This window comes from Cervus elaphus, chromosome X, assembly GCF_910594005.1.
Source record: "Cervus elaphus chromosome X, mCerEla1.1, whole genome shotgun sequence".
Lineage (NCBI taxonomy): Eukaryota > Metazoa > Chordata > Mammalia > Artiodactyla > Cervidae > Cervus > Cervus elaphus.
The window spans coordinates 70,403,132-70,428,667 of record NC_057848.1 but is presented as its reverse complement, the minus strand read 5'-3'; the positions used below and the strand labels follow the sequence as shown (position 1 = coordinate 70,428,667).

General features: G+C 39.9%; 1 protein-coding gene across 9 annotated transcripts in view; it reads right to left on the bottom strand.

Moving 5' to 3' along the window:
• The window catches only part of AFF2 (AF4/FMR2 family member 2), a 528,226-nt gene that overhangs the window by 432,908 nt on the left and 69,782 nt on the right, over positions 1-25,536 (bottom strand). The window contains exon 1 of one of the 9 annotated variants that reach the window (XM_043895854.1): positions 11,806-13,305. The exons of the other annotated variants lie outside the window; for them this stretch is intronic. The gene's annotated coding sequence lies outside the window, so the exon portion shown is untranslated. Of the gene's footprint in view, positions 1-11,805; positions 13,306-25,536 lie in introns of those variants that run through there. 9 annotated transcript variants of the gene reach the window in all.

Sequence of the window (25,536 nt, the reverse complement as noted above, 5' to 3'; positions counted from 1 at the left end):
AGTCACCAATAGCACTCCATTACCCACAGAATAAATTCAAACTCCTTGATCTGATACCTAGGATCCTCCACTTAGAAGTTGTGTGACCTTGTACAAATCACTTAACGTCCCTGTGACTCAATTTGCCCTTATTTGTCAAGTGGGGGTACCAATGATAATTATTTCACAGAGTTGGTGACAGGAGTAAGTGAATAGATATACGGAAACCACATAGAAGAATGACCAGCACACAGTAAGCCCCATATAAATATTAGCTACTATGCTGCTCCCGTCACAGTGGAGTGTCAACATAATTTTGGGCTCTGTTTCTGACTGCTCCCGTCTTGAACATTCTGGCTTATTCATGCTTCTTAAGGTATAGCCCCTGCTTTCCTACCTATGTGCTTTGTGCTATAAGTAGCAAATATTTATGGAGAGCATATTATGTGCCAAGCACTGTGCTAAATGTTGCATGGATTGCTTCATTTAAGCTTCACACGATCTCTGTGTGAAAGGCACCATTATCCTTCCATTTTACCGATACAGGTAATTGACACATAGGAGGGTAACAGACTTGACCATGCATGCATGCATGCTAGATCACTTCAGTCCTGTCCAACTCTTTGTGACTCCATGGACTGTAGCCTGCTAGGCTCCTCTGTCCATGGGGATTCTCCAGGCAAGAATACTGGACTGGGTTGCCATGCTTTCCTCCAGGGGATCTTCCCAACCCAGGGAGTGAACTCACATCTCCTGCGTCTCCTGCATTGCAGGCAGGTTCTTTACCCACTGAGCCACCTCGGAAGCCCATGCCTAAGGTCTGAGGTGGAGTGTTAGTCACTCAATTGTGCCCAACTCTTTGTAACCCCAGGGACTGTAGCCTGCCAGGTTCCTCTGTCCATGGGATTCTCCAGGCAAGAATACTGGAGTGGATTGACACGCCTTCCTCCAGGGGATCCTCCTGACTCAGGGATCAAAGCTGTGTCTCTTGCGTCTCCCGCATTGGCAGGTGGGTCCACTAGCACCACCTGGGACTTGACCATAACAACTGTGTTAAAAGATGGCAAAGCCGATGGTGAAATCCAGGCAGACCAGCTCCTGTGCTCTCCTCAAAACTACTGGCCTCTGTTGGTACCCATCCTCTGTCCCACCTCCCTCCACGGCTTTCCTTGCCCCTCACCTATCTGCGTGCTCTGCAAATCATCTCCAATCTCATCCTTTAGACATCTGCCTTCCAGGCCAGTCCTTGGAGCTCTTCAACTCACGACCTCCTTGGAAACTGGGACGCTCCATTTATCGTATAATTATCTAATATCCTGGAACAGAGCCTCTATTTTCTTGAATTCTGAAAGATCTGACTTTCTTTTTGTTCATGTTTGGCTTCTTTCTCCAATTAGATCTGATGCTCTTTAAGGTCAGGGCCTGCATCTCATGTTTCTTTTATGTCCTAAAGAGCACTTGGCACAAAGTAGAAACTCAGTAAAAAAGTGATGATTTGATTTAACCCCTGGGACACATAACTAGGTCAAGCTGACCTTGGCAACACACTTTTGCAGCTGTTAAGCAGACGTAATAAAATTCAGGTTTTCAATTCCTTCCTTGATTATTCAATCATTACATCAGCCATTTTCCTAGTTTTCTCTTTTGGATGATATTGTTTCCTCTGTATTATCTGCCATCAGTTTAAAATGTGTCCTGGATTCTGGAATCTGAAAATAAGTTTCAGAAGAAAAAATAAAAAGACCTTTTTAGGTAAAGAAGCAATAAATTATTTGAAATTCCTTTATTAGAGCTTTGTTTAATTAAAATAAGCTTTAAAATGAAGACAAGCTCTATGAACTGATTTGGAGTAAGGTCCAAGATTATATTTTCAAGTGAAAAAGTTCTAACACTTGGAACCATGTTAATGTTTCACAGTGATTTCAAAAGAAGAATAATAAATTCCAAGACTCCAAAATAAACAAATGAACTGAACTGTATTTCAAATAAATAACATAACCACACTGTGCAAAGAGTTGGGGGGAGACAATTTTGACACTGTACCTTTAGGCTAAAGAAAATAAATCTAAGCAAATGCTGTATTCTAGTCAGTAGGCTTCTTTTCATAGTGTCATGGGTTAGCAATTCTCGAACTTCTTTTGATGTATTCTAGAATTGAGCAAATAAGTTAATATATGGAAAGTAATGGGATCCAGGTTTTTTTACATCAGAAAATAAGATTATAAATATGGAAAAGGAAAAGGACAGAGTGAACTCTGTGGTGTCAGATGGGAATTAGAGGAATGAGTCCAAACTCATGGTTTTTAACGTGTGTGTGCCTATGTGTGTACAATATATACATATTGAAGTTTATATGAACATATACTGAAGTCTACACGAAAGACAGATAAATAGAGAAATGCATAATAGTTGTATGAATACATGTGTGCATGTACATATGTATACATCTGTATACATGTGTCTTCTAGCTTTATCTGCTAAGAAGGCTTAGAACCAATTGTATCTCAGTAGCAATAAGCACACGGAGTGCCCAAACCTTGGTTTTTAAATGTCATTTTCCACTGAAAGTCTTCTTTGGAAAACAGCTGATTTCAGGGCTGGAACAGAGAAAGTACAAGACGAACCAGGGTATTCTATGCATAAAGTAAAGAAAGACTAAAAGAATGATGGAGGTGTGTCAAAAGGACACACAAACCACATTATTTGGGCTCTCACTCAAACTGGGAACAATTCGAGCATCAAAACACATAATAATACAGGATTACAACCCATTGAAAAATGTCAGAATCCACAGTGAAAGAAAGGGAAAAAAGGAAGGGAGGAGGGAGGGAGGGAGGGGGAAGGGGAAGAGAAGAAAGTTTGTCTTCACTGTAGAGAGCCAACAGAAATATCAAAAGAACTATGAAATTTTAAAAATCACCATTTGGCATCCACCACAATAACTGATTCGATGGAATCATTAATGAATCATCAACAAATGCTAATTCAGTGGATTTTAATATATTCACAAGATTGTGCAGCCATCACTACTAATTGCAGCACATTTTTTATTACTCCAAGGAAAACCCGTACCCATCAAGCAGTTACTCCCCATTCCTCCTCCCTCAGCTCCTGACAACCACAAATGTACTTTCTGTCTCTATAGACTTATTTATTCTGGACATTTCACATAAATGGAATCATACAATATATGGCTGTTTATGACTGGCTCCTCTCACTTAGCATGATGTTTTCAAGGTTCACCCATGTTGTAGAATGTATTAGAATTCCATTTCTTTTTAAGGTAAATCATATTCCACTTTATATATACAGCACATTATTTTTTATCCATTCATGAACTGATGGGCATTTAGACTACTTCCACTTTGGGGCTATTATGAATAATGTTCATGTACCAGTGTCGGTGTGGATGTGTGTTTTCAATTCTCTTGGATATATTCCTAGGAGTATAATAATTTCTGGATCATATGGAAATTTTACATTGAACTTTTTGATGAACCACCAAACATTTTTCCACAGCAGCTGTACCACTTTATATTCTCACAAGCAATTTATGAGGACTCCAATTTCTCCATTTCCTCAACACTTCTTATTGAATATCTTTTGGGTTCTAGTCATTTCAGTGGGTGTAAAGTGAGATCTCATTGTGGTTTTGATTTGCATTTCCCTGATGATTAATTATGTTGAGTATCTTTTCATGTACTTATTGGCCATTTGTATATCTTCTTTGATGAAATGTCTATTCACATGCTTTACCCATTTTTTAATTGGGTAGTGGGTGAAGCTTTGAGGAGGAGCAAATATTTTACATTGTCTCAAAGTATCTCCCTACAAAATACTTATAAATTACAAAAGAGAAAGTACTTACTTTACATGTAGGAAGCTGTACAGGGGAGCACCTTAACGTGGTGCTCAAAGTTAATATTACCAGTATGGTACAAGCCAACAGTATGTGCCCCTTGATATGAGGCAGTGAGAAGAACAAAACCTCACTTCTGTGATATTAGTGCCAATGGTACATAAGCTGAATCTAATAATAGGAAAACATCAGACAAACCCAACATGAAGGACACTCTGAAAAATAACCAGCCTATAATCTTCAAAAATATGAAGGTCACAAAATAACAAAGAAAGACTAAAAAATGTTTCCAGATTAAAGGAGACTAAAGAGGACATAAAGATTGCATGTAACACATGATCCTCAAATTTCTATTACTATAAAAGGGCAGTATTGGGAAAGTTTATAAAACCTGACTATCTCTAAATTAGAGAATATACTGTACCACTATTAACTTTGCTTATGTAAGAGAATGTCTTTCTTTTCAGGAAATATACAGTCAACTATTTGGGGGTAAAGAGTACCATGTTTATAACTTATTCTCAATTCAGAAAAAATTAGATAAACGACAGAGACAGAGAAAGAAGAAAGCAGATGTGGTAAAATGATAACACCAGGGGAAGCTGGGTGACAGGTATATGGGAATTCTTTGCACAATTCTTGCAATTTTTCTGTATGTCTAAAAGCATAAAAAACAAGTTAAAAGAAAAAAATGAACTTTAATAATAGTGTATAGCTGAGCTTTCTTGTTATTTATATTAAGAGTTAAGTTGTTTAATTTTAACCCACTGATCTAAGTTCTTCTTTTTTAAATATAGCTGTTAGGAGCTTATTCCTTCAACAAAGTTGCTAACTTCAAGTAATTTCCTTAAAAAAAAAATTCTGGCCTTTCCACAACTCGATTAAACCATCATTTTAAAGAACAAGAAAATTGTATTTTTCATTTGAACAATTTTTACCTTAAAAGAAACATCCAATGACCTGGATTTTGGGGGGAGGGGATTCTTTTACAAAAAGTGCATGTGCTTACTCTAAGGATAAGCCCCCTAGAAGCTGAGACTCTCACAAGCTGAGCTCAGTGTGATAAACACAGACCTCAGTGGCTCGTAACCAGTAGCAGCCATCTGGCAACTAGGAAGCATTGGGCACAAGGACACTGGTATGAACAGGCGAGTTCACCCAGGCCAATCTGGCCCTTCTTGGAGAAACAACTTAAGTGCTAGTTCCATAGCAGTACCTTAGGTTTAGGCAGCAGAGCATGTCTGGCTCAGATTGAAGTCTCTGACCAAATACCAACTTGGCAGGGGAGGAGATAGCTTAGCACTGGAAAAATTTTAAAGCCACATGTTATCCCTAAAATATATGCTAGAGATTCAGGGCCCAAAGGAAATTAGTTTAATGTAACTGCAAAAGAAACGCTTCCCATCTTCTCTGTGTCACCCCCAGCACAAGAAGAACCCCACACCGAATCCTGCCCCCTCTGCTTGTCATTCATAGCACCTCACAATACTGACACTAAAGAAATATTCACATTTTATCATGGTTGTTCGACTACCCTGCAGACTGAATGCAATAAAGCCAAGGCAGTAGTTTCATGACAAGCTTTCTAGGCACAGTCACAAAACATAAAACTATCTTTAACCTGGTTTCCACACGTTGTGTGCCATGATCGCTCTTTAATTTTATTTAGTCCAGTTTTCATGTAGATCTGTGTGCATCAAAAGATTCTTGCTATATTATTATGTTTAATAAAGCAAACATGAAACAGCATTTATGTTGGGGGCATAAATGACTAATAGCATCATTTAAATATATTACTACAGACAACTCTCTTTTTACGATGGCAAATGACAACAATCACTTTATTTTTCTGAACACGGGTGGCTGTGATATACATGTCGCTGATAAAAGCCTGTTATTCCCTGAACTAAATTGTGCTTGGCCTTGCACTGAACTCAGAGAAAATTGTGCACGTGCAGCTCAGGTAAAATTTAGCTCCATGGAGATGTGTGTACGACTCCAATGTTATTTACAGACAAAATATATTGGAGACAATCTGGTAACAAATACGGAGGCTATATTCAGCCATTTCAGTCATCAATTACAGACAAACTTGGATTTTCACTTCAACATATGGAGACTAACAGTGGTGCTTAACTGTCACAACAAAAACATTTGTATTTCGAATTACTCTTTGATTGTGTCTGCGGCTGCATTTCTGATCAGAGACACATTTTCCATAAGTTTACAAGGGCCCTGGTGTCTGATCCTTCAAAACAGTTCAGCTATGGCTCTCGTGTGGCATGGCTCCAAGGGAGCTGACCCCAGCCTAGAAACAAAGTCTGCAACTTAGGTAATACTCAAGCACAGCCTCTGGGAAAAGGTGTCATTTCCAGGGGAGCCCCTAGAGCAGGTCTTCAGGGGAGATCTTTTCATTTGTAATAAAGGGGAGAGGCATATCTTTCTAAAACACTTGCTTAAGAGTTCAGATTCTAGTAATATTTACGTCACTGGACATTCTCCACCTTTTTTTTTTCAATGAAAATACTACAGTGAGAAATTTCAATATAGCTCCATTTTTAAAATCAATATGTTTCACAGTCTGTATTCAAATATCTTTCTCTTGCAGAGTGCTACCTAGGTGACAAATCTGATGTCCCATGATGTGGTTTTCTTTTCCCCAAACAGACCACATCTAGAGGTCGCCCAAATCACCCAAGGTCAAAACAAAACCAGTCTGACAAATCTTCACAGAGTTTGAAATGGAACCAACAGTGCTAGGAGCGTTATGGGGCAACTCCTCCATGCTAGACACTGTCCAAAGGGACAGGGATAGAAAAACAAAGAAGAAAGGCCCTTGTCCTTAAGAGCCTTGCAGTTTCACACACGTGCCAGGGCTGGGCACAGTCTGCTCAAGGGCATCTGGTTCTGTATGGGAGGGGTGGGTACCACGAGAAAGAAGAGATGATCCTCAAACACTACCTTCCCAGTCAGTAGGAAAAAGCTAGAAAAAGTGATGAGGGAGAGGGAAGGTGCTGGACAGCCATTGTCCTTCAGAAACAATGAAGGAGAGGAAGGATTGGGGTGAGGGAGTGTAAAGAGATGGCCTTAGGGATACAGCAGAGGAACCTGGGACTAAGTCAACAAGCCCTTGCAAACAGGTAAACTGCACAAACACAGCTCACATTTCCAAAACCAAAAACCATAAGCAAAATGATACCAGAAAGGGCGCTTGGAATTCGAGGTATTTGGAATTTTCTGACTGGATCAGTTCATATAAATATATATTTTTTAAAAAGGCCAAAAAGCTACACTAAGTGCAACACAAACACATAACTAAATTGAAACAGTAAGATAATGCAACCACTGCAGGACCAGAGAAAGGACTGGGGGCTTCTGCTGCAGCCTCGGCACGGCATTTGTCTGGTGATTCCAAAAAGAATCACAGAGAAGCTGCAACTTATCAACAGATGGATGGAAGCCGGGCCAGCAATGCAGTCAGAATCCTAATTAAAGCCCAGGCGCAGTCTGAGAGGTGCAAAGGAGGTGGGGCCTCAAGCAAGTGAGACACTGTGGCATTGTTGTCAGGACATCTGGGGGAAAGACAATACAGCTGCACGAATTCACCCGAGAAAAAGGATCACCCGAAGACAAGAGGAGAATCAGGGGCTCCAAGGAGGACCCCACGGCTCAGGGGTACTTGGCAGGCGGAAGCACAGAACCAAATAGTCTACACATTTCTGTGAGAAAGTCCATTTTTAAAAAGCAAGCAGAAAACTCGAAGTAGCAACAAAAATAGGTCTTTGCTTTCCTTAATCCTTTTTAATCTTCTAGTCTTGGTTAATGGTCTTGCTAATCACTTCCTTTATCAGTCTAGGAAAGCAGAGGCTTGGGAGTCTTAGACACTGAAGCTGTTTGTGGAATAAACCTGAGCAAATAACAGTATAACATGGTTTATGAAACCAGAGGGTTTGTACTCTATAAATAACTTCCATTTATTCTTATTCTTTACACGTACACTACTACTGAAGACTGGATGATAGCTTTTTGCTCTTGCCTGGTTGACTTCTTACACACACACACACACACACACACACACACACACACACACACACACATACACACACCCAAGGTAATGATGATATTGATTCTGAAGAGACACTTTTTGAGACAAATAAAAGAGCCATGCAACTGCTCTAACAGAACAGTTTATAAACTTCATGGGAAAACTGTAGTCTTTTTGGTGAATAGAAATTGTCTAATACTTGAAAATCCTGCATCCTAATATCACCAGAGGTTTGGGGCAGTGTTAGAACGGATGTGATACCTTAGAGATACTCAACACAGTGAGTGGTCTATGCCATTTTCTCGTAAATTAAGTTCTACATTTTCTCTTTAATAAAAAAGTAACAACCTGTGGTCATGAACAGCACTAGAGAAAGTATGAAAACTGAAGTTTGTGTGTGAAAACATCTCAATTAAACAGAGAGTCCAAATACACAGGGAAGGAAACCAATTAAGCAATTCAAACACAAAGATATAAAAATAATGTATGATGAAGCATGGATTAGTTTCATATGCTTCAAAACAAATATATAAACAGGCCCATATTCACTGCATTGAGCTTGGGGAGTTGGGGAGAATGCTTTTGTCTTTGGGGGATAGCCACCTCTTTTGGTTAAATGTTATATTCAAAATGTGCCTAATTCTTATAATCCAAATATGTGGCACTGCTTGGGTTTCCATGACTACTGCTCTGAAAATCATATTAATTATTCAAGAGGACCATGCCATTCTCCCTGCATGTCCTAAGGAATGCTGGGAACCGCAACATGCCATTAGAAAGGGAATAGCTGTTAAACAGACTGCATGACCAAATCTAAATAGGAAAGTTATTCCCTTCAAGTCCTGACATCATCCTGATAGCATTAAGCAGTATTGTTTAAACTCCTTGCAACAAAATGCAATGAGCAAATGCAAGAGTTTTGCTTCACATTTAATATCTTCACAATCTTTGTAAGACCATAAAAGTGTAGCCTCTGCTCATTCCTCTGATAGGATCTTATTTTCAACCAAGTCGGTTTCCTTGCATAGGACAGTGCTCATTTCTATGAAACTTTCCCCTCAAAGGCTGCCATTTCGGCACTGCAGAACTTGGAGGAAATCAGATAATCAAGTTAATAAGACAAATTGTGACTAGGCAGCTGGGTGCCATACCCGCCGATGGCTGAATACCACAATAACCATAATTTGTGCAGCCTGTGATCTTGCCTTCATCATAAATAACATTATCAAAGCAGAGGCAGGGAGGTCTGAGCGTAGTCAAGCAACATGCACACTGCTACTGATTTCCTGTCAAAGCTAAACTCGCAGTGTCAAACCTGCAGCAGGGCAATGAGGGGTGTTATCAGCCCAATTACTCAAAGATGAGGAGGGGAGCGAGCAGCTATCACTACATGTTCTTGAGCTCCTTCAGGGTCACAGACGCTTAGACACAACATTTGCATTTATTTTCATTTGCATTTATTATAATATCATTGTATATTGCATTAGAGCACTGTGTAATGCTTATATGACGTTATTATATATCATTTTAGATTACTAGATATTATATTATTCTTTGTCTTTATTAGCAAAAGAGACTGATTTTCAAAGAGATGACTATTGCAATGAGACACGAGTCAAAGTTTCCAAGTAGAAGTTCCAAGGTCTCTGATTTAGGACACTTACAGAGATTTACACACTTATTCAGCTTCATTAATATTGTGTTCGTATTTATCATGCACATATAGGGAGGAAAAAAGAAGTGCAAATTTCCCAGAAGCAAAGAATGTGAAAGAAATCAGGGTGATTTGAATACACTGAATTCTGTACTGCATAATCTTGCAATCAAATTTCAAAATGTGATAAAAAATTACACCCTGTGGAAATGTAATCACCTGCCACAAGTGATAAAGAAATAAAATCAAATGATATGTAACAATTATCTAAAACATAATGAACAGTCTATTTGCTAATTAAAGGGAAAACATACTGTGTATTGTAATTACTATTCAATATTTAGTAATATAATTTCTCTATAGTTAACTTATGAGCCTTTTCGTGAATTAAATACTGATGGAAAGGAGTGAAAAGTGTGATAAATGCTTACCCCACAAATAAACAGCCTTTATTATTAATTATTCTTCCCATCAACCAATTACCACTCAAATTGTCAGAAAGCTAATTACAGCAGGAAAGCCAACTTGCAAAATCTATTTAGTGAGATTTTAATTCAATTCAACTACTATCTATTGAACCTGTTAGGTAAAATACTCAGTGCTGTTCAAGACAAAAGAAGTATGGCTCTCATTTACTGAGGGGCTTCGTGTCCTTCTTGTGTCCCAGGCACGGTGCTCAGCTATGAGGCACACACACACACCCCCAGTCCATCAGCACTATGCATGTATTCATTAATCTGCACAATATCCCCAAAGAGGCAGGTAATACTATCCATAAGGACTTCTGAGACCCTGTTTCATCATCTCTACGATGGAAATACTAATGTGTACTTCTTAGTTTTTCGCTGAGCCTTAAATAACAAGGTAAGTAAAAAGCATGGTCCAGTATCAGGAAATTGTAGTTATTATTAGATATTAACAGGTGAGTAAAGGCTAAGGTCAAAGCCACTTCGCACTGAATTGTTCAGTCATTTCACGAAGCACACAGGCAGGGAACAGCACCACCGATTCAGCCCACCATCCCCTGCCTGAGAAGCAGCATACTCAGTCACATCCCCTTCCATGAACAGTTTGACCCAAACAAGAATAAACAAGTTGCTGGGCTACAGAATGAATCCTTGCGTTCCTATTATAAAGAGCGATTTCCAGGTCACTGACGGGGATCAAAGCGATGAGACCAGGAGCTGTGGCCAGGGCTAAGTTTGTTGTGCTGCTGCCTACAAGAGGCCATGAATCATAATGAAGAAGCCACTAACTTTGGCTTTGTCAACACCAACACTTCTAGGGCTATTCAATCGGCTCCATTCACAAAGCCCCAGCACTCCCTTTTGTCACCAGGGTGGGAGAGCCAGAAGTAATCCACATATCAGACAATCTGGTTCATATATCGGTGAGAATTAAAGATATACTGTCGAGAATGAACAGTTCAAGCTGTTGCAGATCACTGCATATTTTCATGAGCCATCAGGACACAACAGACAGGTTACCGATTTTTAGGATTCAGACAATGATAAAATCTAGTTGTGGCTAAATCCTTACTGAACATTATTTATCCTTTCTTTGGATGATTCAGGTCATCATAAACCCGGACGCTGCTGTGGGAAATAGAGATTGAGCTAAATCTCTGCTATCCTTCTGATATAGCCTCTCTATTTATTCTCTTAAAAGATTGTTGGCTTATTCTTTGTCTCTTCCTTATCAATGCAGAGTACATGAGGCTAAGGGGGAAAAATACAGCCCTATGCTTTTCAGTTTGGATTCCATGAAATGAAAATTTGCCAAATATTTTTAGTTTCAATTGTCAGATCAGAATGTGATGGTTAATGCTGATTTTCTTATTAAACTATGACTTTTCTTTCTCCTCAAATTATACAAAATATTCCAACATTTGACATCTTTTAAGCTTTACTTTCTAGAGGATAAAATTTAAAATCTCGACATTATTGAACCTGAACTTGTTTCCAGGACTGCAAAAAACACTAAAGTTCCCCATGTGTGGATATAAGAGAGATGGTAACCTTTCTCCCCACACGCTTTAAAAAAAAAAAAAGTAACCCATAATAACCCTGATGTTTAATTCAAACAGATTCTAATTTCCATGTCTTTTCTATGCTATTCTTGGGGACAAAAATTTTTATTACCATTTTAAAGAGCACAAGGTTGGTATCGACTTGCATTTCACAGACACACACATAAGAAGCTATGCAGTAGCCTAGAATTCCAAGTTTCTCTCCATTCCACAATCTTTCCCCCAGGCTCTTAACTCACCACACTCATCTTAGGCATTCTTTATCTTGCTTGCTCCCCCTCTAGTGGAGGTGCTGGGCACCAGGGTCCCAGAGGCTTGAAGGAGGCTAAATGGCTGATCGTCCAACTGGAAAGACAGCAAACCACTGCATGTTGACTGCCACTGCTTGCTAGCCCAACACTGAAACCTTTCTGTCTATCTTCTTCCGGACGACGGTGACTCTTATCTAACTAAACTGCTTAATGTGTTCCAATGTGATTTCCCTAACAAATTTCTGTCTGCTATTTATTATCACTATGCAGTAGCAATTCTAAATGCCAGTGATAAAATACCCCTCCTTGGAAAAAATTGTGTTAGGCTAATTGTAAGCAAAGAATCTAGCTACTGTTTCAATGAATCATCAATGAATGGTAAAACTAGCAAGTGAAACTTTTTTTGGCAATGGAACTGTGTACAAGCCCCTGTGTCCTTGTCCTTTGAAGGAAAATGCTGACTCAAGAGGTAATGATTGGGAAATGTAAAGATGTAGAAACAAAGAAGTGCTGTTGGACTAGGGAACTGGTAACAATTTAGACTATAATTCTGCCACATAGCAGAACCACCCCCAAACTCCCAGTTCCCTGAAAGATACAGATAAAGGCTTGACACACATTCCTAAGTTGTTTTCACAGGAAGCAGAGCCCCCTCCAGATGAAAACTTCTGACCACAAGAACATAGACCCCAGACTGGCTGAAATCAGAAGGTTGATGATATTTGAAACTTCACCTTGATGCTGACAGATTCAAGAACTATACACAAGCTGATCACGCCCTGCTCCTTGAACACTATAAAACTCCTCACTACCCCCTCCAGGGTGGGTCACACAGTCTTCAGGGCATTAGCCCACTGTGGCCCCCTTTGCCTGGCAAAGCAATAAAAGCTACTCTTTTCTGCTTCACCCAAAACTCTATCTCCATGTTTCTATTCAGCACTGGTGAACAGAGGCTGAGTTTTGACAACAGAAACCGTTTTACTGAGATATAATTCATAAAAATACAATTCACCATTTTAAAGTATAGCCTTCAGTGGCTCTTGTACAGTCACTGAGACGTGCACTCAACACCACTATCTAGTTCCAGAGCATTCTATTACCCCCTCCAAAAAAATCCTGTACCTATTAGCAGTCACCCTCCATTCTGCCCTTTCCCCAACTCCTGGTAACTACTCTATGGATTTGTCTATTCCGGTTATTTTATATAAATGAAATTGTACAATATATCACCATTTGGGTCTGCCTTCTTTCACTTAGCATAACATTTTCAAGGTTCATCCATGTTGTAGCATGTATCAATACTTTATTCACTTTTGTGGCTGGATAATATCCCATTGTATGGATAAAACATTATTTTGTATATCTTTTCATTAGGTGATGGACATTTGCATTGTTCCTAGATTTTGGCTACTGTGAATAATGCTGCTATGAACACTGGTGTGCAAAGTTTTGCGTGTATAAATGTTTTCAACTCTCTTGGATATATAGCTAGGAGTAGAATTGCTGGGTCATATGGTAATTCTAGTACTCTTGCCTGGAAAATTCCATGGACAGAGGAGCCCGGCAGGCTGCAGTCTATGGGGTCACAAAGAGTCAAGACATGACTGAATGACTAAGCACAGCACAGCACAGCAAGGTAACTCTATGTTTAACTTTTTGAGTAACTGCCCAACTTCCACAGTAGCTGCACCACTTTACATTCCTATCAGCAATGTATAAGGATTCTAATATCTTTGCATCTTTACCAATACTTTTGAGTGTCTTATCTCTTAGAGCAGTGCCATCCTACAGTGTGTGAAGTGGTAGCTCATTGTGGTTCTGATTTGCATTTCCCTGATAGCTAAGGATGTTGAACATCTTTTCATGTGTTTATTGGTCCTTTGCGTACCTTCTTTGGAAAAAGGTCTATTCAGAGGTTTTGCTCATTTTTGACTGGGTCATTTCTCTTTTGATTATTGAGTTGTATTTTTCTTTATATACCAATATCTAATCAGATATGTGATTGGCAAATATTTTCTCCCATTCTGAAACATCTTTTTACTTTCTTGATGATGAAGTTCCCTATCAATTTTTTGATAGGTGCTTTGGCACTTCCCAGGTGGACCAGTGGTAAAGAATCTACCTGCAATGCAGAAGACACAGGAGATGCACACACATAATTTTAATTAAAATAATCGCTAATGCCTCAGGCTGAATAATATTTTTTCATAGTTTCTAAAAGTGCGTCCTATATGTAGATGGACCTAGAGATATAGTTTTACTAACAATGACCCTCTGACCCCATGCTAATCCTTAGTTAGTGCCTGCTCAGTCACTCAGTCATGTCTGACTCTTTGCAACCCCATGGACTGTAGTCCACCAGGCTCCTCTGTCCATGGGATTTTCCAGGCAAGAATACTAGAGTGGGTTGACATTTCCCTCTCCAGGGGAGTTTCCCAACCCAGGGATCAAACCCATGCCTCCTGCATTGCAAGCAAGGATTCTTTACCCCTGCAACACCTGGCAAGTCCATCCTAGTTAGTTAGATTGGACCATAAATACTTTATGAGGTGTCCATCTGTCCTTAGGACAAAGAAATTCCTCAAACTTCTCAGAAAACTTTTTGTAGCTTTAAAATGATCATGCTGCATTGTGAATACCTGCTTTTGAGCAAGTAAACTCAGAGCTTTTTAAAAAAAATTTGGTATTATTTGGCCAGGAGGATTTGGGTTAGCAGCTTTTCCCATAGGAACGCAGTCTAGTTGCAAGACTTTTAGAAATCCTCTCTTTAATCAATACTACCTTTTACTTTACACTACAAGACAGCTTTACCATCTGGTTTCCCATTAAATTAAATTTGTCTAAAAGTTTAAATTTTCTTGCTATCATTTGGATCTAGTTAAGCTTACCAACTCAGACTAAGTACATTTGGGGGCAGGGTAGAGAGCAATCCAGGCTGAATTTGTGACCAAACTGACTTGCAGCATATATAGAAAGTAATACTGCAGTAGCTAATTAGGCATGGTCATCATGTCCCTCTTTAAGGACCCACAGAAACAAGGTCTCAGGTCAAGTGGCCAAACAGTAGGGCCTGGGAAACAATGAAGTAGCCCACAGGCTTGGAGTTGCTTTTCTCATCTAAGGCTTCGTCTGGACCACAAGTATCAGAAGCATAGTTGCACATAAATTTCTGGGATGACAGATTATGAATTCAATTGTGTCTGTCTCTGAAAAGAAACACTATGTCGGACCCCTAACTCCCAAGACCTCAGAATCTGACTATTTGAAAGCAGGGTCTTTACAGAGATGATCAAGTTAAGATGAGGTCCTTAGGCTGGACCCTAATCCAAAATGACTGGTGTCCTTTAAAAAAAGGGGGGGGGATTGGGACACAGAGATGGGCATGCGCAGGGGAAAATCCATGTGATGACACAGGAAGAAGGTGGTGATGTGAAAGACGATTAGTGCGGTACATCTACAAGCCAATGAACAGCTGAGGCTCTTTCCCTAGAGTCGTTGGAGGGAGCATGGCCACACCAACACCTTGAATTCAAACTTCTAGCCTCCAAAATCAGGAGACAAAACAGTTCTGCTGTTCTAACCCACAAACTCAGTTTGTGGTGTTTTGTCATGGCAGCCTAAGAAAATGAATCCACAGCTCCATGCAGCATGCAAAGGAAGGACTTTGGGTATCTCAGGTGGAAGGATTGTGGTCATTCTAGTGCTGCTGGCACGCCCAGACCATCAGCACAGTCAGTAGTTACATCTTGGAAAGGATGAAAAGGAACAATACATGGTATACACCCCACATTTCTTGTCTGAAGATGCATATTTTTACTTTACTAAATGTTCTGAGACTTTAAGTCTCGTTCTGGCTGTGTGTCTGGTGTGTAATAAAGGAAGAGTAATGGTTGTCTGGGTCGAATTGATGAGGCTGTGAGCTAAATAAGTCAAGAAATCAGTGAAGAAATCATCACCGCCTTCTCGCCCCAACTCATTCTTTATAAATAATGAGGATGTCTTATTGGGTGATATGAAATTTCATCATAGGCATATTGAAGGGCTATAACCACGTAGGTATTGTGAGGCTGTTTAACTAGTGGGGATCAAAATAAAGCTAAATGACAGTGATAATGACTGTCTGTAGATTATAAATCACTGCAAATATATACTAGGCACTTTGGGTTGGTAGAAACTTTAAATAGTCTGGATCCTGATCCAGTCAAATTTAAGCCAAATACTGATACAATGAATCAAGTCGGTACTGCTATAAATTAATGAGGCCAGTTAAATAGAGGCAAGGATTCTTTCCATTTTATCTACCATTATCCCTTTTTCATACATTGCCTGTGGGATGATATTACACACAATTGTGTGCGAGGAAAAAGATCACTGAAACAAATTTATCAAGACTTGTTTGGTAAGCATTACATTTTTAACTTTATTTCATGATACTGTCATTTATTCATTAGGTAGGTATTTATTGAGCCCTTATTACATGTACTAGGCAACCAAGGCATACCCAATAAGAAGAGCTTCTAAATACTGATGTCAGATGAAGCTGATATGGTGACTTCAGCCTGAGAGGTCAAACACACACAGTTCTCCAAAAAAGCTTTGGGTCTCTCACAGCAAATCTACAGCTTTTTTTCATCTTAAATATGTATAAGGACTTTAGAGATTTTCACCCAAACTTTACTCCCAGGGAAAAAGAAGCCAAAACAAAATGTGTCTAGAAAACACACGGTATTTCTCATTCCATGTATGTCTCCAATTTAAGAAAGTTTGTTTACTTTTCAGACAAAGTATATTTTAACAAAAATTTAGTTCTCATTGAACAGCAGAAAAATGATGGCTGAAAGCTTGGTAAAAAAGAACTGCTCAATACTAATCTGTTAACTTTTGGGGAAGGGGAAAAGGAACATGGCATATATTATGTACTTCTTATGTGCAGAGTTTTCTAGAATTCTCTTAAATTTTATAAAACCCTAGGAGGGAAACACATTTCTCCTCCATTTCCTCCTCCTCCTCATCATCACCATCGCCATCATTTGTATTATTATCAGTTTGTAGATGAGGAGCCTGAAGTTCAGAGAGGGGAAGTGATTTCCCTAAGGTCACACACCCAACAAGAGGCAACTTCATATTCTTCCACACTGCAAAATGCTGCTTCCAACTTACAGCTTCAAGAAAGATATCCAGCTTTTAACACCTCCTCACTATGTGTAGTCTTATACATTTGTCCCAGTATTTTATTGCTGTGCTTAGTCACTCAGTTATGTCCGACTCTTTGCAACACCATGGAATGTAGCCTGCCAGACACCTCTGTACATGGGGATTCTCCAGGCAAGAATACTGGAATGGGTTGCCATGCCCTCCTCCAAGGGTTCTTCCCAACCCAGGGACTGAACTTGGGTTTCCCACGTTGCAGGCAGATTCTTTACTGTCTGAGCCACAAGGGAAGTCCAGTATTTTATTAGTGAACGTGTATTATGTTTATGACTTATAGACTCCTAAATATCTTCCTTTTATTTCATAATCTTCTCCTCCTATGTCTTGTGTCTTCCAGTGATATATTTTAGATCTGAGAAAGTTTATATTTCAAAATGATTCATTTTGTTCTGCCAACTGCAAGGCAAGACTGCAATAAATGCATTCTTGTTGATCAAGAGTGTGTATTTGTGAGCAGAAAGAAATACTATCTGAATTTACATTGTGTTCTGGACCACCACCAACTAATACATTGACATGCCAATATACTGGATTGTTTACATACAAAGTAAATGTCAAACAAAGGGAAAACCCTTTTGTCAGTTACTAGATATTCCTCTTACCTTCTGGGACCTGTCAGATTGAAGCAAAATGTGCCTGCTTCATCCTGTCATTACGTTTGACCTAAACTTCATTTAAAAGACTGGAGAAATCATTTTAAAGCTGTAGTATTGATTAGGCTTTAGAAAAGTATTTGCCTTGGAATTTGATTTAAGTCTTGCTCAACATTCACTTGTCAGGAAGGTAACAGCTTTACAAATGAAACCAAAAAGGAGGCATTTCACTCTAATTTCATTTGAAAAAAAAAAGATTTTATAGAAGGAGACAAATTGGAAGAGAAACAAATTATGCTACCATCTAGGGCTCAAATGCCTGCTTTGGCCAGTTTATCAGTTATCTGGGCAGGAGACGACCAGGACATTTACTGCTTGATGGTAAGGAGCACATTGAATGGCCTGTTGACAGCTGATATTAGAGCTTTCCTTATGTTTATCTTTTTCTTCTTCTTTCAACAAGAGATTCCTGTTAAGAGCCTTTCTGGCTTTATGATGCTGAACGACTATGGACCGCAGCCCTGCTCAGTCCATGGGGGAGCCAGGATTTCCAGCAAGATGTCCCCCACTGCCAGTGAGATCAAAGGGACACAGACAGAGGCTCCCCCCAACAGTGGGTCTTTAACCAGCCCTCCAGTGTGCTGGGGACTGCTGAGTTGGCCTTACTACCATGTACACTTGAAAGAACACCTCGCTCCTCCTGATCGCTACTGGTTTCTATAGAAACAAGAAAGAATCTGTTCTTTTGCGAAAATTTTCCCCTAAAGCTTTTTCTAGCACTGTATAAAACATTTATTTTTTGCTATCACTGTCCTCCATTTATAGCATCATTTAACCGATCAAAGAACAATGGGCTGAGTAAAGATGAGCATGTCCTTCGTGTTCAGAAACCAAATCTTAACGTGCATTAAGCAGCCATGGTCAGTTCATCTCTCCTGGGTCACTTTAAGACTCAAGTATTTTAGAGTAAATACTTGACACAATGGTGTATCGGAGAGGGAAAAGGGGTCAACAAGGTATTTACCCCACCACGGGCTGACTTTTCCACTTCAGAATACTTCAGCAGTTACAGTATTTCAATGAATTCTGTCTCATCAGCGTCACCATAAATTATCCTTGAAAACTCTATGGCTCCTGACCACAGGAACGTGAGTCACGGCCTTGATGCCTGTGTGGCTTAGCTTTGAGATAACAACTGGGTTTCCCTGTATTATTATCACGTGCCCTTCTCCAGGGACCACATTTGCTCAAGAGTTGCTAAGGCTAGTAAATATTGTATCTGTCCTCTTGTAATTACCAAGCAAACAGACTTGTCCTCCATCACAGAAAACCCCCAGAGCTGTTAGGTCACGAAAGAGGTACTGAACTAGGGCCATGCTTAAAAACTACAAATGGGAATCTCTGTGGCATAAATCAAGATTAAATCCGCTACCCAGTTGCATGTGTATACTCTTCTATCACATTCCATTCATTTATTCCTGCCTCAATAAAAATTGAGTGTCAACTACTTGCCACACATGGGGTTTCAAGCACTGTAGATAACATGTGGCACTGAGCAATACACACAGTCCCTGTCCACCCAGAGTTCACAGTCCAGCATGGGAGACAGGCATTAAACAAATACTCACACAATGAACTAAGAAACCTATGAAGCAAAAGGACTGACTGCCTAAGAGGGACTCTAATGTAGGGTCTAAGGGGTCACAGAGACACCTGGGTGTTTTTCTAGTGCATTGTTTATAAAGAGATATAAAGCAGGGTTTTCACTTCAGATGAAATTAGCTTGAAATTTGTGCATTTCAAAATCGTGAAACTGTCAGAGATCTTGAGAGGTGAATGACTTCAGATGAAATTATCTTGAAACCTGTACCTGTTTTGCAAAATCACAGGACTTCTCAGAAATCTTGAGAGGTGAATGACTCAGCTCTTCAGGATAATGGCTTTCTCAATCTGGAGATTCTTAAAAATGAAGGCTTTCAGACTTCTTTGGTGGCTCATCTGGTGTTTGAACATATTATAACTCTGAGAATTCCATCTTAGCTACCAAGATATCAAAAGGACCACATCATAAAGTAACTCACCCATAAAGTGGTCTTAAACTGGGCGAGGAGGGGATGCAACTGCACTGAAATGTTGTATTTCATGCTCCGAAGCCAATACAGACTGAGCACCAGAGTCTGAGGACTAACTCTCTCCTCATAAAACACATAAACAATAAAATAAATCCTTGGTAATCATGGCGATCCAGTTTTGCTATTCACACAACCATTATCATTTTCATACTCTTCATTTTTTTTCTTTTATTCTGAATCTGAACTTCTGAGACAAAGTTGGTATCTGGTTAAAAAAAGAAACACTTACAAATGCATATCGATAAAGGGCATGAACTTTAAAATCAGACACATTGAGTTTGAACCCTAACTGCACCACCTATTACTGTATAAACTTGGGCAAATCATACAATGTTTTGAGTCTTGGTTTTCTACCTGTGAAATGGGGATAATAATAACTCATGAGGTTGTTGCAAATGTTAAATGAGATAATACATGTCAACTATTTGGCACAGTGCTTGGTGCAGAGTAAACATTCAGAAAACAAAGCCTTAGGATATGCACACACCTGAAAATGCACTTTTAACTGACCTACATTTCTATACATATTTTATAAATATGTATGCGTGTATTTCTTCCTACCTTATTGCTATTGTGAAAATAAAGGAAACCTCATTTATTTTTTTTTATTTATTTATTTTTATTAGTTGGAGGCTAATTACTTCACAACATTTCAGTGGGTTTTGTCATACATTGATATGAATCAGCCATAGATTTACACGTATTCCCCATCCTGATCCCCGCTCCCACCTCCCTCTCCACCCGATTCCTCTGGGTCTTCCCAGTGCACCAGGCCCGAGCACTTGTCTCATGCATCCCACCTGGGCTGGTGATCTGTTTCACCATAGATAGTATACATCATGGAATATTACTCAGCCGTTAAAAAGAATTCATTTGAATCAGTCCTAATGAGATGGATGAAACTGGAGCCCATTATACAGAGTGAAGTAAGCCAGAAAGATAAAGAACATTACAGCATACTAACACATATATATGGAATTTAGAAAGATGGTAACAATAACCCTATATGCAAAACAGGAAACCTCATTTAAAATGGAGTCAGGAAGCCCTGAAAGGGGACTCTCTGCCACTGCATTACCACTCTCTGCCACTTTCAGACCTCAGCAGGAAGAAGTGTACCTTGTATTTCCAAACTGCAAGAAGTTTACACATTCTTACAGGAGGAAGAGAGATTTTCTCTTGGCCTAGCAACAGTCCAGCCAATGAGAAAACACCATACTTAGCCAATGAGAAGCCGCCACCACCATGAACTCATGCTTTACTCCAATGAACTTTCATTTTAAACAACCCTTCCCAACCTCCTCCTTTCCTCTATAAAAGTATGCTCCTCTTCTTTGTTCTCCAGGCTTGCCTATGGCATGACATAGTTTGCTTATGCTGACTGCAATTCCTCTGCTATTCTCAAACTAATTTTGCTGGTAAAATAACTAGCTATTTTATTTTTAAGGTTGGCATTTCATGGTGTCAGAAGTGGGATCCAAAGGTGACAATCCCCTGAGGAAATAATGACCCTAAGAACTGTCTGGAGTACCCACTGAGCAGCTTGTACTCTCTCCTTCTGTGAGTTATCTTTTTCTATTAAATTGAGTAAGCCTTCTCTTGGATCTAAGCTCCCTTCCTTTGGTCAAGCTCTCTGACTTTATTTGGGACCTGTTTTTGTTTCCATGAAGGCACTTCCCTTTCTGGTGAGTATTCTTCTGTTTTTTAAACTTCAGAGTTTTGAGCAGTGGGATCAAACTCTCCTCAATTATCTCTAGAGTGTCCCCCTTCTGGGACCCCAGCTGGTTTTATGTTTAAAAGCTATGGTCCCTCCTTATGCACATTTTAACTAAATGGACCAATTTGACCAAAATAATTTAGAATTCCAATGGCCATTATGGGGAACTTTTGACCTCCCCAAATTTGTTTTTCTCAGAACTAAATTAGAAGACCACATCTCTCAAATTAAACAGACTGAATGAAATGCCTGTTTTAATTGGCTCCTGGAGGCTTCCAAATGCATTCAAGACTCTAAAATCACCTCTTTACAAAATACTATTTCTAAATTAATTGAGTAAAATAAACAATTGGAAAAAATAAAAAAGCTACTAAGGTCTCTTCTCCCCCTCCCCTACCCTCTATGTCGCCAGGTGCACAGCAGCCATCTGGTGCCAAGGTCTTGACCCTGGTGCCATTTTCCTTTTTTCCTCTGTGCTGTCTTATCTTCTCATCCTATTCCTTTCACTGAACTTCCTATTTTCTATGAACTTCTCCCTACTTTCACCTCACCTGAACCTATTAAAATCTTCCTCTTTAAATCAGGCCCACTGAAGATTCAAATGATAAATCCCTAATTTCTTGTGTTCCTTGTACTAATGCTGAACTACAAGCTATAGTCAGATTTTCCCAAAGTAACTGAGGATCCCTACAAATTTACTGAGGAATTTAATATGGACATTCATACTTATCAGCCTGGTTTCTCTGACTTATATCTGCTAGTTCACATGCTTGTCAGTGAAGATCAAGCTGAATACTGGATTTAAAACTGCTAGTTGGGTAAATTCAAAAGAGTTCCTAGGAGTACAACCCGGAGGCCAACTCTCTATTATATGATCAAACTCAGGGAATTGCCAAGTGACACCATTTGGCAACTTCTAGGCCTTTCCAAAAACCTACTAATTGAAATGAGATTCAGACTTGAACTCAGAAACCCAAATGAACCTCTGCACAACTATCACAGTCAATTCCACATTATTTTTAAGGACAATTCTAGTCTATGGATGTTGAATCCACTCAGGTAGGCTTTACCTCTATGTTAATTAAGGGCTGAACCAGGATCTTTCTCTTCCAGTTAAAATGACCAGGATGGAATGGGAAACTACATCTATGCCAAATTTAATTAATTTAGCAAACAAGTCTGTCTAAACCCAGCATGATTCAACTAAAAGGAAGACCACTAAAATCTTCACTTTCTGACTCCAACTAATGGAGGTACATAAACAAACAAAACAAACCTCCTGGTCTCTGCCATCACTGCCAAAAGCCAGGACATTGGGGAAAAGACAGTTACAAGTTTAAGCACTCCAGGTACCTTCAGCCCTCCAACCAGCCTTTCCAATGCCCTTCTAACCCCCAGTGATGGGGCTCTGAGGAACTACAGCATGAGTGCATGCTAAGTCCCTTTAGTAGCATTTGACTCTTTGCAACCCGCTGGACTGTAGCCCACCAGGCTCCTCTGTCAATGGGATTCTCCAGGCAAGAATACTAGAGTGGATTGCCTTGCTTTCCTCCAGCGGATCTTCCCAACCAGAGATCAAACCCATGTCTCTTATGTCTCCTACACTGGCAGGCAGGTTTTTTACCAAGAGGACCACCTGGGAAGCCTAAGGAACTACAGGTGTGCTTCCAAATCCTCCCTCTTAATCAGCTTGAAGAAATCATTCTCCAGATTGGGAATGAATATTTCTATGACCTTACTGACACTAGAGTTACACTCTCAGTGCTTTCCGTTCAGTTCAGTTCAGTCGCTCAGTCATGTCCGACTCTTTGTGACCCCATGAATTGCAGCACACCAGGCCTCCCTGTCCAACACCAACTCCCAGAGTTTGCCCAAACTCATGCCCGAGTCGGTGATGCCATCCAGCCATCTCATCCTCTGTCGTCCCCTTCTCCTCCTGCCCCTAATCCCTCCCAGCATCAGGGTCTTTTCCAATGAGTCATCTCTTCACATCAGGTGGCCAAAGTATTGGAGTTTCAGCTTCAACATCAGTCCTTCCAATGAACACCCAGGACTGATCTCCTTTAGGATGGACTGGTTGGATCTCCTTGCAGTCCAAGGGATTCTCAAGAGTCTTCTCCAACACCATAGTTCAAAAGCATCAATTTTTCGGTGCTCAGCTTTCTTCACAGTCCAACTCTCACATCCATACATGACCACTGGAAAAACCATAGCCTTGACTAGATGGACCTTTGTTGGCAAAGTAATGTCTCTGCTTTTTAATATGCTGTCTAGGTTGGCCATAACTTTCCTTTCAAGAGTAAGCATCTTTTAATTTCATGGCTGCAATCACCATCTGCAGTGATTTTAGAGCCCAAAAAAGTAGTCTGACACTGCTTCTCCACTGTTATTAAGCAGCCCCTGCCTCAGAGTATTAAAAGGGTCAAATAGTGGTGATCCCAAATAAACGTCAACAGGTTCTTGTTTCTAAACCTATCTCTTTTGATTTAGGCCCTCTAAAAGATATCCAGCCTTTGATCCTTAGTTCCTCCACTCTTATTCATTTACTGGGTTGAGATTTCCTAGAAAAATATCATTCTGGATGTTCTTTCTCCCAAAAAATGGAGAATAATTCTAGAATTTAATAATAGCAACCAAAATAGCCGCCTACTGAGTGAATCATATGACCCTTCAACATCTTTTATTTGCTCCACCTCTGATGGCACTGAACCTAATTCTAAGGAAACTAATCATTTGTCCCTGTAAGATCAGCTGCCACCTCCTTATGGGCAAAATCCTCAACTGATATTGGCAGAGTCCTCCTATTAAGATGCAAATAGATCCGTCAAAGCCTCTCCCCAGAATTAACCAATACCCTATAAATAAAGAGGCCCTCCAGGGCATTAAGCCAATAATGGATGATTATATGGCCCAGGGTCTCATTATCTGGTGCACTAGTCCTTGCAACAGGCTTCCCAGGTGGCTCAGTGGTAAAGAATCCATTTGCCAATGCAGGAGATGTGGGTTCTAGCCCTGGGTCAGGAAGATCCCCTGGAGAAGGAAATGGCTACCCACTCCAGTATTCTTGCCTGGAAAATCCCATAAAGAGAGGAGCCTGATAGGCTGCAGATCATGGGGTTGCAAAGAGCTGGACATGAAATTAGCAACTAAACAACAAAAACGGTCCCTGCAACATCCCTGTTTCACCTAAAGAGAAATCCAATGGCCAAGGATGGAGATTTGTCCAAGATCTCCAGACCATAAACTATACTGTCATCCCTTGTCACTCTGTTGATTCCAATTCCAATACTTTTGCAGCCTCATACCCACCAAAGGCAAATTTCTCCCTGTGAGTGATTTATTAATATGTAGCACCTTCTTTAGCATCTCTACAGATAATGCTAGTCAATATCTCTTTGCCTTTATTTGGGAAGGACAACAATATACCTGGACAGTAATGACCCAAGATTTTACCAAAAGTCCTTCTTACATCTCACAAACCTTGAAAGCTGATTGAGATGATATAAAATGTTCTGGAGGTTCTACTTTATTACAGTATGTAGATGACTTGCTTCTCTGCTCCCCTTCCCAGATCTTTTTTTTAGGAAGACAGCATCACCTGTTGAAGCTTTTAGTCTCAAAGGGACATAAAGTTTCTAAGGAGAAACTACAGTTTTTTCAAACCCAAGTTCGTTATTTGGGGCATCTGGTCATGGGAGAGCAGCTGGGCACCTAGACCCAGATAAGCTTCATGGCATCCTGAACTTCCCAAAGCCCAGTACCAAACTCAGTTTTGAGGTTTTCTTGGGTTGGTTATTTATGGTTAGGACTGGATTCTGAACTTCTCTTTCATGGCCCAGTCTTTATATGCCCCACTAAAGAACAGCAAACCTGACTCTTACTGCTTGGGAAGATCTACATGACCCAGCTTTTAATACCTTAAAGGAAAGCTTGATACATCTTCCTACCCGTGGACATTCTAATTATCAACTTTATATTGGAGAAGGAGACAAGTACTCTAGGAGTAGTCACCCAAAAACATGGGGTTCACCATTGTCCCATAAGGTACTACAGCCAGCAGACAGGC